We start from the raw sequence: 14,130 nt of genomic DNA on the forward strand, positions 1-14,130 counted from the left end.
GATTTTCTTCCGAAATTTCGTAAAAGAATGGAAGTGTGCGTAATTTAATTCATTTTAGAAAATCCGGCAAAAATCGGACGGGATCTTTCCGAATTCTTTAAAAATTCTTTACGATTCAGAATACTCTGTAAAAATGATTTGCAGGGTTTCTATTTATGCGTTAGTGACAATCAAAAAATTCTGTACGTGTATTGTAGTTTCAGTCAATCGAGTTTTGCAGCGATGTTATTATGTGACCGATGTACAAAAAAGCGCCTAGCGATATGTTTACACAGGAAAAAAGGTCAGATTTGTAAAAACCAGGACAAATGAAAAAACAGTCAGGACACTTTAGTTCGACCCCGAAATCAGGAAATGTCCAGATAAATCAGGACGTCTGGTCACCCTAAATGAGGAGATTTTTCATGGCGGAAGTACACACTTGAACACGGCGTGCGCCTTAAACTTACCGGCATTTCAATTTGAATATGATGGAAATATTTCTATTTAAGAGCAGGTTAAATAACCATTAGAACAACACCTAGTTCTAGAAAAAAATTATGGGGAAGTTCTTTCCTCAAAATATTCCAGGATGTAGGATATTAAGCTTATACATATATACGTATATTCCCATAAATGAAATCACGTTTTTCTAGAAAAAAATTGTATTTATACATATAAATAAAAATGTATGCATTAACATACATACATTTGTACATAGTATATATGCATTTATGCATTTTCTCAAAGCCTCTCTAGCTATTTCAATTTTTATTTAGTATTCGTTAGCACAGTTTTCCATTCAAATTTTGCCGGTAGGCGATAACGTGTCTTGGACGCTGTCTCTTTTGGGAGCCTTCGTAATGAAATATTTTTCATATAGCAATTACTTTTTTATAGTACATTTCTTTGCAAGGACCTTTTCCACTTATATTTGCAGCATAAAACTGAACAGTGTTATTCGTTTAAAGTGGTTTTCTTATTTTACGTACAATTTTGGGTTGAACGCTTTACTTATGTAGAGCTCCACGCGACACCAACACCTTCACCGTTCGTAACCAGACTTCAACTGATTCGCAACGGCTGGTTTCGATGCCGTCTGAGCTAGTGGATCCATTGTATATATGTATATATAAATAAGTGTACATATGTACATATGTAGTTGTTATTTATGTGACTGCTGATTCTGCTTCAGCTGTTGATACCCGCATACGAAAACTGTTGCTCCTATTGCTATTTTTTCTATGTCGCCTACGAGTAGTAGGGTGGTCGATTGGATAACTTTCAAACATATATGTAGCGAACAACCAGTTTATATACACTCGTTGATAAATTTGTGATACAAGTACTTAAGATCAGTGTCAACTAAATCTCTGCCCTAGGGAATATTTTCTTTCTTTTGTTTTGCCACCTTTTTGATTAAGTTGAGAACTAGCTTTTTATCGTGTTAAAAATGCAGAAGGGTTAAACTTCGGATCTGGACGTTCTGCCGGATTTGTTACCGATAGATTTTTTTACCAAAAAAGCAGCGTAGTGCAAAGAAAGGGTTTTGGGACTCAGTGCCATTCTTAGTAGACCCATCTGCTATGAAAGAGTCGGTCATCGACTATATAACACCAAAAAAACCTGGACCTACCACAAACCTTGCACAAGATTTTGAAGCCGCTGTGACTGGATTCTTTGAGGGATGCAGTCATTGCAGGGCATATTTGTCTATACAGAAAAATCAAAAAGTTTTGCCGTAATCCCTAATTTACATATGTATGTATGTATACTAGCTTCGTAGAGTCAGCTCCTCTTTGTAATATAAAAAAACGGCTTTAAAATCTACGAAAAGCTGGTCTTTATTGATTTGTTTTTCTGAAGCCATTCCAGCACTGCGGATATCTGATCAATGATGGATTTTCCAGATCTTAGGCCTCACTGATAAGGTGTAATAAATAAGTTGGTTCATGAAGTATTTTAGGTATTCGCATATAATCGCCGGGATGACTTTCTATAATACTAAGAAGTAGGATCCTTTTTGCTTGTGGATTGGGCAAAGTGCACTGAGATTTTAATATTCGGTCATGCAGTTATCAGATCAAATTATGCTTAAAAGCTGATACATACACCCTACCAGCTCTGGGCCGTTGGCCTTGAACAGCCGGTAAACCGTCGGCTCCAGGGTCTTTATTGTTTTTAAGCTGCATTATTGCTGTCCTCACCCTGTCATCGTCTAGTGGAGGTATGTAATCTGCGTTCCTATATAATGATATAGGTTCTTGTTCATCAATCGTACCACTGGTTTCGCAAGCGCTGAGAACTTTTCCCTCCCTATCTTAAATGTACTCTAGATGTCTCTTATCAGATTTTTCTGTCCATCTTTGCAAGAACTAGCCTGGTCTTGAAACCATTTGATTGTGGCCTTATTTTCTGATATAATTTTCGAGCCGAGCTCTTGCATGTCAGCATCTTAAGCTCTTCGCACTCACGACTTTCTGCCTTCGCAATTCAAAATTATATCGCTATAAAACCGGGATTGAAAAACCGGGCCGATCACCTTACTTCCCCATATACAGAAGGTATACTGTTTGCTATGTTGATACTCTGGCTCACTGGTTTTATTACTTTTCATATGACTGCCTAACTATCTATGTATCTCTTTGGCTCTGATTCTCCATCTACGGCAGTCTATAGTATGCACATGTACACATACCTAAGGACATAATATGTACTATATTATAATATATGTAAATGTTGTGATTTAAAGTTCGTTTCGGTCCATCTTTCTACCGAGTACTTATGTCGTGGAATTGGCAAAGAGCTGTTATGTGTTCTGAGCGACAACAGAAGTGCCAGTTGGGGGAGTGCGGTTGATGTCTAGAATAGCTTATATCCCATCCCTCTTCTAACAAAGTATCTACAGTCTAGACACTGAGGTGTGCACTTGCAGGAAACAAAAAACAAAAACAAATACATAAATTCAAGCAATAAAAACATAAGTAAATACGAATAAAAGTAGAGATAGACGAATATAAACAGCGGCGGGAGCGCTCATAAGTATCAGCTGTAAATAGAAATGAGAGTTCTGCCAAGTGGAGTACATTACGGACAAAAACAAATGGCACAGCAAAGTAGAATTGAAAAAGCTAACAGATAAAACAAGAGCAAATAAAAAGATGTTGAGGCATAATTTATACGAGAATTATTCCGCACATGTACCACTGCGCTGGCATATCGTTAGATACATACAAACATTCCGTCGCCTGGATAAAAGATTGTCGTATGTTAATTTCGACAGGTTTTGGAAAATCGCGACTGAAATCTAGAATGCGATTTCTCAAAAAGGCGACGATAGATTTTCTGTAAAGTCTCGGAGAATGTTACCAGTTTCCGAAATTCTTTAATTATTTTACTTTTATTGTTTACTAGATCGCCATCACCCGCTTCGCTGAGTGTATGAAATTTCAACCATTCTGTCATTTATTTCAATAAATCTCAACATTTTTAAACTATGCCAAAAACAGGAGATTTTAAAGTTTTTAACCATCTTCAAAATAAATATTTTGAAACTAAAACTTTCTTAAGCCTCTCTATTGTGATACTTTTTCACTTTTTATATACCCTGAATTCAAATATATATAGATTAAACCTTACATGTAGTTTAGAAATGAAGCACTTTCAAAACTATTTCGATTGGTACCCCTATTGTAATAAGTACTTCATTGAAATTATTGAATAGTTTGAATTTAACCTTCCGGACAGTTTGCAACCTTTTTAAACCTCTTTCGTCTCATAGTCATATTGTGAGACATACATATGCATTCAAATTACCTAATTCCAATTATTTAAGTTGAATTTGAATTTTCAAATCTGTGGAAACCCTGCTATGCATATGTAGCTTAGAAATAAAGCCTTTTGAAGACATTCGGCTACTACCTATATTGTAAGAACTCATTTAACTTATAATATAATTGTATTTGAATATAGTTTTAAAATAAGTGGTAACCCTCTTCAAATACCTCAGAAGATTAGACATGTCCAAGCTGAACATTTCTACACATTCTTACGTGTGACACTTTAATTTGAGGATAATTAATTTAAATTCGACTTTTAAAACAGGTGGCAACCCTCTCCAGCTTATTTTTCAACTAAACTCTTGTTAAACTCCTTTGGTCTGACACTCATATTGTGATACATATGTATCTCAATTATTTAATTTCCTAACTTAAAGTAGAATTTGATTTTTCAAACAGGTGGCAACCGTCCTTCATGTAGTTTAGAACTTAAACCCTTTTCAAAAACATTTCGATTGACACCCATATTGCAGTAACTCATTTAAATTAATTGAATTTAATTTTTAATCGGGTGGTAACCCTAGTAAAACACCTCAATAACATTCTAAATATTCAATCTTAAGATTTCTTAACAATTTTTCGTTTGACACCCGTATGTTAATTTTTCAGATAGCTTGCGAATAATGAATTTAAATTTGACTTTTTAACGGGTGGCAACCCTTTTCAAAGCATTGTCAAACCACAATTTTTTTAGGCCTCTTGACTTCCCTTTTTTAATATAATTTTCAAACAAATAATTCCCTTAATTCAAGTTGAAATTTATTTTTTAAACAAGTGACAGACCTCCCCCATGAATGCGGAATTTATTATATATACATATCTCCATACCAAGTTCCAGCCCTCTATCACAAATATTTCCTGCGATATGTAGTATGAAAATTTCCTATTGTATGGGTGGTGCCACGCTCCCTTGTACAATCGAAATTAAATCTATCCTAAACTTTAAGTTGGGCTTAATGACACCAGTATACAAAATTTCATCATGATTCGTTGAGTAGTTAAAGCGTGATAGAGTAACAAATAAACAAACTTACGTTCGGATTTATAATAGAGTAAGGAGTAAGGAAGTAAGGATTGTTAATTATATTTAGTTAATGAGTAGTTAATTTTCTTTAGTAAATCTGTGACGTATGCTACTTTTGTCCACAATTTTGATGCCACTTTGTATGAAAATTAATGAGACTATTTAAGCAATACCAGGGAAACTAAAGGAGATATCCAAAAACTGAAAGCACCAATCGAAAAACCTTAATTTTAAAATATATACATTACTGCATCTATAACTAAAAATCGGTAAAATGGCACTTACGACAATCTTTTATGCTGGCGACGATTCGTGAATGCTTTACGTACAATGGTATTCCTGTCGTTTTCGTCTGATACAAAACCAAGCAGAATTAATAGCTGGATAAACACGTTCAGAACTAGATCGTCAGGTAGATCGAGGATTACAGTTAGACCAAATTAGACTTAGATCCCAATTCTGTATCGGCGACAAAATTTTTTTTTACTAACAAATTTAAAGTGTTTCATATATTTTTCCGTAATAAAATCTGTCACAAGAATACAGAATAGAGGTGTTAAGGTGACCTCAAACAGGCGCGATACTACCGATGCGATACGATATCGTATTTGATGCGATAACGATAATAAGCACAGGCGCTCAAACAAATGCTATACGATAAAATCTTAAAAAAAGGCATGAGTAGCAGGTATGTAGTCATAAAATTTGATGTGTAAACATCTGTGTCCCGTCCTAACTAAACCTGAAATGGTCCCGAAAAAGTCCAAAACTAGTCTCGAAAAAGTTCCGAACTAGACAGGTAGACAGGAAAATTCCTCAACTTGTCCAGAAATCGTTTAGTACTGCACCCGAAATGATCCCGAACTAGTCCCAAAAAAGGTCGAGATAGTCCCGAACTATATCAACTAAGAAGTAGTGTTGCTAGAACAGCTGATTAGATTAGACACATGAAGCAAAGCTAAGTCCCTCTCCCTGCCCTTTCCAACGCAGAGGAAAGGCCATCAGCAGGAGATGCCTCATCCAATACTATTAGGGCTGCAGCGTTTTCGCCCATTCGTATGACATGACGATCATCGACGACTCCAGTACAGATCCTTCACTAAATTTGCACGAGTTTTTTTCGAAGATCTCCACCAAAGGACATATCCTGAAATCATAGTCCTTAAAAATGTTTATCAACAAACGTGGTTGATCTTATTTGAGACATTTTATCTGTTTCCATTGAAAAAGTTTTTTACGTAGCTTATTATTTAATCAAGCTCACAATGTCGCTATATAGATATTCTGGCGAAATTCACAATAAAGTCTAAATTTTTTAACTTCGGTTTTAATATAGCCACGCCCATTTCTAGAATATTCTTTGATTGAAAAAGTTGGGGAACAAATGTGGTTGACGAAATGATATTCTGCCGAAATCCGCAAACGAAATCCGTTTTGCAAACTTTAGTCCTACAATTGTCACGCCTATTTTTAGGGGTTTGTCGCCGTAAAGAAAAATCTTGCCGTACAAATATTATACCTGGATAGGTATTCTATCGGAATCTGCAATTAAATTTGAATTTTTGCAAAAACTCGGATGTTTAATACCTTACTAAATATATCTCAAGATAAGTTTTGGAAAACAAATTACAAAAAAATGTTGATTCTCACAAAATAAACCATCTCTTCATAAAGAAAAATATTTTAAAAATAGTTCTTGAAAAACCCCCATTTTTTAATCACGTGTTTTTATAAAGAATTAACCAAAGATTACGATGGTGTAATTATAAATCCATAATTTACTGGTCTTCACTATGCAAATCAACTTCAAAAAGTTCAACTATTAATAGCTAAGTTAGCTTAAGGACAATCTTGACCATCTTATATATAGAAATATTAAGCACGTTTCTTTAGCTTTAAAACGACGCTAAGATGAAGTCTCTACGATGGACAGAACCCGAGATATAACGATTTGAAGGAGTACATGATTAGTCAGGATCACGAAAAAATGCAAATTTTAATAGATCATATCCCCAAAGAAAAAAGCGAAAAAAAATTCCTCGCACACGTGTTAGCTTATTTAATGTATAGAACCCATAAAAAAATTTGAAGCCAATCGAAAGTGTGACACCAATTTTGGTGTTCGATATGAAAAAGAATGTCTAGCACTAACTGCGACTCCACCTACGGTTGCCACGAAGAGCCCTCCTCCTGGTAAAAGCTTTAATTAGCGTTTCGGTTTGGCTCAAAGCCCCATCTTAGCGCATTATTCTGTCGCCCTCGAACTTACCTCTAGCTATGTATTATAACCAAGGCTGGCAAATCTAAGATAATGCTTGAAAAAGCCTATTTTGCAAATATCTGGAGGCTTTTTGGTTTTTGCGTAATTCGACTTACGTGCATTTTCACAATATGTCATACATTTTCGGGGAAGAAGAGACGATAGAAATGCGTGAATTAAAGCGCAAACAGTCAACGACGTAGCGTAGACGTAGGTTGACGCAGACACGATCTATCTTATGAGATTAGCGTGTTAACGAAAACTCTCTCTCTATCAACAGTAAATTTGATATGCTGCTACGTACGTCAACCTACGTTTACGCTACGTCGTTGACTAACTGAGCTCTAAGTCGAATTCATACACAAGTTTGATACAATGGAAGTATACATTCCTACTGTCAGAGTTTGAAGAATTCCCAACGGATTTGGCGCTCATTAAGAGCGCGGTTATTCACGAACGTGTACGTAGCGTAGCGTAGAAGTACGTAGAAACATAAAAAGTTTGCTGTTTTGATAGAAAGAGAGAGACTACATCACGGTCATGCGGTGGTGAGTTTTTGTTAATACGCAGATCCCATAAGATAAAAAGCGCAGTTAGTCAACGACGTAGCGTAGACGTAGGTTGACGTACGTAGAAGCATATCAAATTTACTGTTGATAGAGAGAGAAAAAAGCAACGGCAACCTTACCGCCACGCGGTGGTGAGTTTTCGTTAACACGCGAATACCATAAGGTAGATCGTGTCTGCGTCAACCTACGTCTACGCTACATCGTTGACTGTTTGCGCTTAAATTGTGTCAGCTGAGAGCGTGGTTACCTACGAACGTGTACGTAGCGTAGCGTAGAAGTATCATATCAAGTGTGTTGTTGATAGAAAGAGAGAGAAGCAACGTCTACGTCACGGTCATGCGGTGGTGAGTTTTTGTTAACACGCGGATCCCATAAGATGGATCGTGTCAGCTGACACGTTCTCCGTTTTTACGTCCGTGGGTAACTGCGCTTTGAGGCAAATTTTGGTTGTTTGATAGTAGGCATAACAAAGCTCCAAACAAAAGGTTTGACATTAAACGTGGACAGACATTTTTCAAAAACGGATTACCTCAAAATATGCCATAACGGTAAAAAAAAAACTTTGTCGAGTTATGCTATTTTGTTTTTCCGTAAATTATAGACTTAAGTTGTTCTTTGTCTACATATATGTATCTATTTATGTACATATTTACTTACAGCGTTTTAATTATCTTCGACACATGATAGTTAGTGGTTAAATATGAACTTCTCATGAGAAAACAAGAGGCAACAATTGAATTGCAAGTAAAGTGCATGCTCTTGTACGTATGCGGCACATGTACATATGTATATTAAAAAAAATCGCACTCGCAATATTTTCTCATGACATAGAAATGTTTACTTGGAAATTATCGCATTTATCACACCGGCCACGACACAATTAAACAACAAACATTTAGATAAAAACGATAATTTATGTAATTCAATTATTAATTTCTTTCTTCCTTCAGCTTAGATCATTACTACTCAGCGCCAACACGCAACAGTACTCGCATTATGGCTCAGTTATGCATACTTGGCATTGCATGAGAGTTGTCACATAAGGAATCTGTTGAATGAGCTTTGCGTGTAAGAGGTTACCCAACGCACAGGATTACATATGTATGTATGTAGAACAACAATTAACAAATTTTCATTAAAATTTTGAGCTTTTTAACCGGATTTTTTAGTATGCAATTTTTTATCCCATTAAATTTTAGTGTTATAAAGTGCAAATTTTAAGCACTTAATTTTTTTTCATACAACCATGAAATTCTTATGAAAGAAAATGCGCAAGACCGTTTGCAAAGAAAATTTAGTTACCTTAACAGTTTTTATAAATTGCACTTGTTATATTAAAAAAACGGAAAAGTCGTCAGACAAAAAAATTTTAAATCAACGCGATTTTGCATCCGCCTAAAACTTTGCACTTATAAAAAGCTCAAAATTTTAATCAAAACTTGTTAAATTTTGCATAGGTGTGTATAGTTTGATTTATATGGTTTTGGTTAAAGCAGAAACCATATTTTTATGGAAAAAATAACAAAAAAAATGCAACTTTAAAATTTCCCACCGTACGTAACTTCAGTGCTTATAACATTCCCACGACAGCCGGTTCTACGTACCGGAATGACTCGGGTTTTACCCGACCAAGGGCTGTTGTTTTGGCGATCTAACCCCGTTTAGGTCGGCGAAGTATCTCAGAAGTTGCTCGTCCATAGGGCTACATTCACTACGTATTCTTCTACTCAGGGCTGGCATCGAGTCAAACCCAGGGCCAGAAATCTACACCTGCTGTATATGCCAGAGACGACTACACCACAACTCCACCTCAGTCAAGTGTAATGCCTGCGAGGGGTGGAGTCACCTTAGAGTCTGCTCAGGACTACGGACGCATCGACAGTGGACCACGTCGTACGTGACCCCCTGTTACTCAAACAGAGCAGCCTCCACGGCTAACCTCAGTCCACCTGAGCAGCCTCACACAGTCACCACAGCACAACAACATAATAACACCACAGACCATACCACAGCCACGACAGACCACATAACACACACAACCGCACCACTACCCACACGCCGCCGCCAACAACTCTTGGTTCCTCCTACAATCTGCACGGCATGTCAGACCAGGATATTCCGTAATGCGACATCAGTCAAGTGCAACACCTGCCTTGGCTGGTGCCACTTTAGAGCATGCTGAGGTCTGCGTACAACGCGAGATTCGACTGGGAACTTCGAGGGCCCGTGTTGCGCTGCTCGGTCGCAGACCTCAACTGCGACGCCTCCCGCCACCACCACAGGGCGGCAATCAACACAGCAGCGCACACAGCCAACGGCGGTAAGAACACACACATCCCTTACACCCCACATCACGACACGTCTCCCGAACCACATGAAGCTCCTTCAATTTAACTGCAACGGGCTACAGAGCAAGATTGAGGAGATAACCGTCTTCATGTGTCGGCATGGTATATTGATAGCTGCGGTCCAAGAGACGAAGTTGCACAGCAATTCAACTCTGTTGAATTGTGCCGGGTACAACGTGCACCGTCGAGATCGCGAGCGAGATAATGGTGGTGGCTTAGCGTTCATCACGCACCACACCGTGCAGTATCGTCTTATCGAAGCAGACATCGACCGCAGGGATACCACCCTAGAATGTCAGGGCATCGCTATCCGGTCAGGCGATGTCGAGCTCGAAATATTTAACATATACATACCCCCAGTCACCTGCTGCCCGGCAGGATATCACCCTGACATAGGTGCGCTCCTCAGAGGTGAAAACCGTATGGTAGTAGGTGACTTTAATGCGCACCACGATCTTTGGCACTCAAGCCTGTCAAACGATAGTAGGGGAACAGACTTGGCTGTGCAGATAGACGATTCGACATTCTGCACAATGAACGACGACGCACCCACCAGGATTATGGGTAACTGCAGTAGCTCGCCAGACATCACAATAGTCAACGCTGGTCTGATAAACAGCATAACGTTGCGACCTATGCTGACTCTAGCATCAGACCATCTACCCATAGTCATCTCGATTGATAAACCAACCGACTTTGCCTCCGCCAAACACCGGACCTATATCAACTTTTCTAAAGCTGATTGGAAAGGTTACGCGGAGTTTACCGAAAACACCTTCGCAGCGCTCCCCACACCAACCGACGTCCATCTCGGTGAACGTAAGTTCCGCAGGGCTATCACTGCTGCTGCAGCTCGCTTCATACCGGCAGGATGTATAACGGACCCACGTCCAAACTTCCCTGCCGAAGCGGCTGTTCTAGCCGATGAGCGTGATAGCCTACGTCAGGCCGATCCCGGAGATCCCCGTATCAGGGATCTCAACGCGGAGATTCGGCAACTTGTAAACGTACATAAGCGGAAGAAGTGGGAGGAGCATCTGAAGACTTGTAATTTCACCTCTGGTGTGAGCAAGCTTTGGTCAACCGTGAGGTCATTGTCTAATCCGACGAAGCACGACGACAGAGTCGAAGTTTCCTTCGGCGACCATGCCTCGTCGGACCCGGAGCGATGCGCGAGCAATTTTAGCCGGCAGTTCATACTGCATCCTCCGGTGGACAAAGCCAAGCGTCGAGTGACCAGAAGGCTGCACAAACTGCCAACAACTTGTGCCCCCCTTGCTTTCACTTGCGGTGAAGTTCAGGTGGCCATCGGGAAGGCGAAAGCCTCCAAAGCCATGGGTCCCTACGGAATATGCATGATGATGCTGAAAAATTTGGGTCCTGCGGGGGTAGCGTACCTAACGGAGGTCCTCAATTTGTCTATGGCCACTCTCATCATCCCAGACATCTAAAAGGTGGGGAGAGTGGTCCCACTGCTCAAACCGGGGAAACCTGCCAACAAAGGAGATTCTTATCGTCCGATAACACTCCTTTCCCCGGTAGCGAAAACACTCGAGGCCTTGCTACTCCCATATTTTACAAACCACTTGACCCCAGCGAAGCATCAGCATGGTTTCCGTAAAGTGCACAGTACAACAACAGCACTTAACGCCATAAACACTCAGAAAACTCGTGGCCTTAACCGAAACCGTCCCTGTGAGAGAACGATTCTAGTAGCGCTGGACTTGTCAAAGGCGTTTGACACCGTCTGCCATTCCACGCTACTAGAAGATATAGAGGCTTCCTCTCTCCCACAGAGGCTCAAACGGTGGTCGGCAAATTATCTGAATGGTCGACACTCGTTGGTAATGTTTAGAGACAAATCGAGTAAACTCAGAAAAATAAAACAGGGAGTTCCACAGGGTGGTGTCCTTTCCCCGCTACTGTTTAACTTTTACATTTCAAAGCTCCCTCAACCACCAGAGGGAGTCTCGATTGTCTCTTTTGCCGACGATTGCTCGATCATGGCGATTGGAAATGCAATTGATGACCTGTGTTCGAAAGTAAACGGGTATCTCTCCGAACTTTCTCGCTTCTTCACTGCAAAGTGTCTAGGTTCATCAAGCAACCTCTGGACCCGTCAGCTTACCGACTGGCCCTGAACGGCATTCACAGGGAGTCAGTCTCGAGTTATGTAGACTCTAGACCTGTGAATGCCGTTCTAGGCATACAGCCCCCGGACATAGACGAGACGGAGCTTCATCTGCCTCGGGAGACACGAACGACAATAGCCCAACTCCGCTCTGGCTACTGCAGCAGATTAAACTCCTACCTGAGTAGATTGAATGAGGATGTGCCAAATGAGTGTCCGGCATGCGGAGAGACCCCACATGACTCGAAACATCTCTTCGCATGTCCGGAAAACCCGACAACCCTAACGGCTTTGTCCTTGTGGACCAACCCAATAGAAGCTGCACGCTTCCTAGGGCTGCAGTTAGTGGAACTTGGCGACAACGACTGAGATACCAACCGATCTGAGCGGGGTTGTACTAGCCGCTACAACAACAACAACAACAGTGCTTATAATAACTACATATACACCGCTCACATATTGACAAGATTTTACTGCACATCGCACCCCATACCAAGTTTTAACAATTAAAAAAAACAACAAAGCTGCTGGAGCTGAAAGCCTTCCACCGAGCTATTCAAGTACGGCAGCGTGGAGTTGATAAGGTGCTCCGTCAAGCTCCTCGGAGTGTTCCACTTGGCAAACGTGAAGCTGTAAACCAAATTATAAATGAAATGAGCAAGAGTGGTATGATTGGACTATCAGCGAGTCCATGGAGTTCGCCGGTAGTACTTGTGAAGAACATAGTTGGAGTGGTCGAATGCGGTACTGCGTGAAATTACGGAAACTAAGTGACGTAACGAAAAAGACCATCTATCCACTACTCAAACTCGCTGAAGTGATCCTCAACACAGTGAAGAGGGCAAGGAAAAGACAGCTTTCAACGTGCCACTTTTGAAAGACCCTTGGACCATGTTCTTAAGGGACTGCATTGGAAAACATGTTTGGTGTATCTGGACGACGTCATCGTATTGGGTAATAAAAGCTTTGAGGAACGACTTACGAATTTGGAAGAAGCAAATGGCAGTGGTAACCTAGATCACAATGTCATACAGTGCGCAAATAAACAGTTTTAAGTTGATAGCTGCCTGATTCCGTAGGAAATGGGGAAGTGAAGATGGCCAGTGATGCCGTAATCCAACAGTAGTTCCAATTTTCTAGACGATTCCACATTGCTCAAGAAAAATCGCTCGTGTAAATGGTTATTGAAAAATCGCTTGTCTCAAAGGAGACAGCAAGTCAACTTTTTCATTCGATTATCTCCTGTCAAAAAATCACCTCATGTTAAGCCAGCTTTGAGTGCGAAAAATGTTCCAGAGTAACACCATATTTGGCTTCGTATGCGGTAGAGGGTTAATCGAATAACAACGAAGGCGACCTCTGCAGTGAAGACGCGTAAATGCAGGTAAAACAACCAGTGTTGGCAGACATCACCTTTTCGTACCAAAGCTGGTAGGTTTTTTTCATTTGGTAAGGCCTGTATGCAGCTCCGAAGAAAAGCAAAAACTCCATCTAAAATGACGTACAAGAAATGGCTAAGAAATTTTCTTGGGTCAGATTTCCTTAAGGCAGTACGCAGTTCTTAAGGAATTTGGTACACTTTCTACTACGGTTTCCTAAAGTTGTTTGTCCCGTTCCAAGATGCAATAATACAAGGTGTTATCGGTTGTCAACTTCTCGCTCTAATTCCGCCATATTGACTGCCTTAGGTGAAACAGTGTTACTTCTTTAACAATTCTTTGCCTAATAATATAGTTGAATTTTTTTATTTTTTCTCAGTATACACATTTTGTTTTCTCAAAAAGGTATTTTATTTTATCTTATTTCATTTCATTACGAATATACTATAAAAAGCAAATTTTGTTTAGGAGAAAATATGAAATTTTATATTTATCCCCCAGATGGGGATTAATTTCATCCCGTTTTTCTTCTTATTCTACTGAGCCAGAGAACGTATTGTTGCGATTATCCTCGAAACCTTGAGGGATTTCCCAAATATGC

The 14,130-nt window shown here is 39.8% G+C and overlaps 2 protein-coding genes across 2 annotated transcripts in view; one reads left to right on the plus strand and one right to left on the minus strand.

Moving 5' to 3' along the window:
• Positions 1 to 1,055, minus strand: part of LOC118742561 (sestrin homolog) — a gene marked incomplete in the record, with an annotated part of 134,363 nt that extends 133,308 nt beyond the window's left edge. The window contains 1 exon segment of the mRNA XM_036474725.1: positions 972 to 1,055.
• The window catches only part of LOC118742560 (lethal(2)neighbour of tid protein 2), a 64,136-nt gene that overhangs the window by 40,181 nt on the left and 9,825 nt on the right, over positions 1 to 14,130 (plus strand). The window lies entirely within an intron of this gene.

Source organism: Rhagoletis pomonella, unplaced genomic scaffold, assembly GCF_013731165.1.
Source record: "Rhagoletis pomonella isolate Grant_MI unplaced genomic scaffold, Rhpom_1.0 Rhpom_scaffold_00007, whole genome shotgun sequence".
NCBI lineage: Eukaryota > Metazoa > Arthropoda > Insecta > Diptera > Tephritidae > Rhagoletis > Rhagoletis pomonella.